Below are 3572 nucleotides of genomic sequence, written 5' to 3'. Positions count from 1 at the left end.
AGGGAAGTTTTATATCAACAAATCTTCAACAATTTTCTCTGTATTTTCTGTTATCCCCCCCGTTCTTGTACTCCAATCACTCGTAGGTTATTTCTCTTGATAGAGTCCCACATGACTCTTAGAGTTTCTTCATTCTTTTTAATTCTTTTATCTGATTTTTCCTCAAATAAGCTGGCGTCAAAAGCTTTATCTTCAATGTCACTAATTCTAACTTCTATTGCCTCAATTCTGCTCCTATGACTTTCTATTGAGTTGTCTACTTTTGAAATTTTATTGTTAATCTTCTGGATTTCTGATTGCTATGGATTCCTACAGCCTATTAAATTAGGCATTATGTTCTTGAATAACTTAAGTTCCGCTACTACTGTGTCTGTATTTTGCCTGGCTGTTTCTGTGCTCTGTCAAATTTTCTTTCTTATTTCTAGAAGAGTTCTGTATATTAATCTTTTGTATTCTGTCTCTGGTAATTCCAAGAAGTTCTCTTCCTCCAGAGAGTTAATTGATTCTTTATTTTGGGAGCTTGCTGAAGCCATCATGGACTGCCTCTTTATGTGACTTGATATTGACTGTTGTCTGCGAGCCATCAATAATTTATTATAATTTTATTTTGTGTTTGCTTAGTGAGACCTAGCTTCTTATTTTGTTTTGTTTAGGTATGCCCAAATAGGCTGCTCATGTGCACTAGTTTGATGTTTGACACCTTTTGATCTCTAATGTCCTGTCACCAGGTAGCCGGTTCTGTAACTAAGTATGTGCATGCTGGAGTTCGTTAAAATTCCCTATATGGGATCAGCTCGGGTGTGCAGGTAGTTGTTCTCCAAGTGTGTGATGCAGGCTCTCACCCACAGTCCTAGAGAGGCATGGGTGATTGGTGCCGGCACTGGACTCTGGCTGTGGTAGGGGATCACGTGCTGAGCCAGGCAGGGGGCCGACCGCTGCCCCTGAGAGTCTGAAGGAAAAGCATGTCCCTATTCTCTAGGGTGAATAGGTAGTTGAGTTTTGCAGCCGGGCTAAGAGTGCCCCAGTATGTTGGCTGCAAAGATTCGAGGACACCACTTTTTCTTGAACTCCTGAAGCAGGTCACTAGACAGTTTAGGAACTATCACCCATCCTCAAGACCCTGCAGCAGATTTATAAAAGTGTCTACTTGAGAGGCAGGGCTGTTTCAAGGATCACAAATCTGCCTGTTCACAGCTGAAGGAGTTGAAGTTAAACTTCAGATGTTTGCCCTGTTGTACTGTGGTAGTGAGGGCTAATGCTGTTGAGATGGGTCCCCACAAGTCTATACAGGGGTGTATGGCCCTCAGAGTCTGCGGACCCCTGATTTCTATGGTCAGCAAAGGAGTTGTGCCGACCCTGTGTTCCTGGCCTAGTGGAGCCAGCAGCTTATCTGTTCCCTCTCCAAGGCCAGGAGAATGGGTCAGGGCACCTTTTGGGATCTATTTCTGGCCCAGTAAACTCCCGGTGCAGAGCGGGGAGGGAAGCGGTAAAAGGCAGAGAGGTTTTTCCCAAATCCGGTGGAGAGCTTGGAGATAGGAGGTAAAAGGGAGGGAGGTCTTTCCCAAATGGGCTTTTTTTTCTCCTAACTCGCCACGAAAGGGTATGCGCATGTACTTATCCTAGCCTCTTGGGAGCTGCTCTTCCCTGGTTCGGAGTGTCCAAGCAGAATCTCTGCTTCTGGGTCTCTCTCGATGTGGAAACTTCTTGAGCGTGCGCACAGCACAGCCGTTTTCCTGCTTCACAGTGGCCCGGCTTGGCTGTGTCTCTGCTGTGTCGCCGCAGCAGCTCTAGAGCTCCTCACCTCTTCCAAACAGTCTTCCTCTCCGGTATGACTCAGATGGATTTCTTAACCTTGCCTTTTTCAGGGCTGCAAGATGTTCACATAGAATCAAATCACTTGTTTTTCCAGGTCTTTGTTGTAAGAGGGATATAGGAAGCGTCTAACTAGTCCGCCATGTTGACCACCAAACATGATAACTTTAAAAATATTATGCTAGTTGTAGAAATTTTAGAAGATGCAGATAAGATAAAGAAATAAAAACTACCTGTAATCTCCGCCAGTGGGAAGTAACTAGTATTAACATTTGGTATATCATTACTGATGTCAGATGGATCTTGGTAAAAGCAGATGTTTAACAGACAGGTATTTACCTGTGTTTTATTGACTATACAAGGGCATTCAACTGTGTGTATCATAACAAATTATGGATAACATTTTGAAGAATGGGAATTCCAGAACACCTCATTGTGCTGATGTGGAACCAGTACATAGACCAGGAGGGAGTCATTTGAACAGAATAAGAGGATGCTGCGTGGTTTAAAATCAGGAAAGGCGTGTGTCAGGGTTGTATCCTTTCACCATACTTATTCCATCTGTATGCTGAGCAAATAATTTGAGAAGCTGAACTATATGAAGAATGTGGCATCAAGATTGGAGGAAGATTCATTAACAACCTGTGATATGCAGATGACACCACCTTGCTCACTGAGAGCAAAGAAGACTTGAAGCACTTACTAATGAAGATCAAAGACTACAGCCTTCAGTGTAGATTATATCTCAACATAAAGAAAACAAAAATCTTCACAACTGGACCAATAAGCAGCATGATAAACTGAGAAAATATAGAAGTTGTCAAGGATTTCATTTTACTTGGATCCACAATCAATGCCCGTGAATGACATATTGCATCAGGAAAATCTGCTGCAAAAGAGCTCTTTAAGTGTTAAAAAGCAAAGAAGTCACTCTGAGGACTAAAGTGCACCTGACCCAAGCCATAGTGTTTTCAATTGCCTCATATACATGCGAATGCTGGATAATGAATAAGGAAGACTGAATAAAAATTGATGCCTTTGAATTAAAGCATTGGTGAAGAATACTGACTATACCATGGATGGCCAGAAGAACAAACAAATCTGTCTTGGAAGAAGTAGAGCCAGAATGTTCCTTAGAAGCAAAGATGGTGAGACTTCATATCATGTACATTGGACATATTATCAGGAGGGACCAGTCCCTGGAGTAGGACATTATACTTGGTAAAATAGAGGGCCAGCAAAAGAGAGGAAGATGCTCAATAAGATGGATTGACACTGTGGCTGCAATGAAGGGCTCAGGTATGGCAGAAATTTTGAGGATGGCACAGGACCAGGAAGTGTTTCATTCTGTTGTACATGGGGTCGCTAGGAGTTGGAACTGACTCAATGGTACCTAACAACAACAACCCTTCCAGTGTAATTTTAAGCATACATATAAATTGGAAAAAATGAGACCGCACTGTATAGTTTACTCTATTTTTCACCTAGTATATTATGACCATTTTGTATTAGTAAAATTTTTTTCTACAACATCATTTTAAATAGTCTGTCGTGATAACTTCCAGCAACATGGTGCTATAGGCAGAAGCACCACGCTGTCCCTCCACAGCAAAGATCTGAAAAACTAAGCCAAACAGAGAAAACAGCAATCTGGAAACCCTAAACATCACATGAAGAGTTAAAAAGCTCAGCGAAGCACCAAATGGAATAAGAAACTGACAGAGAACAGAGAGTGAGGGGACATACATGGAGAGGTCCCC

Source organism: Trichechus manatus, unplaced genomic scaffold, assembly GCF_000243295.1.
Source record: "Trichechus manatus latirostris isolate Lorelei unplaced genomic scaffold, TriManLat1.0 scaffold00196, whole genome shotgun sequence".
In the NCBI taxonomy this organism is placed as follows: domain Eukaryota; kingdom Metazoa; phylum Chordata; class Mammalia; order Sirenia; family Trichechidae; genus Trichechus; species Trichechus manatus.
This window is presented reverse-complemented; position numbering follows the sequence as displayed.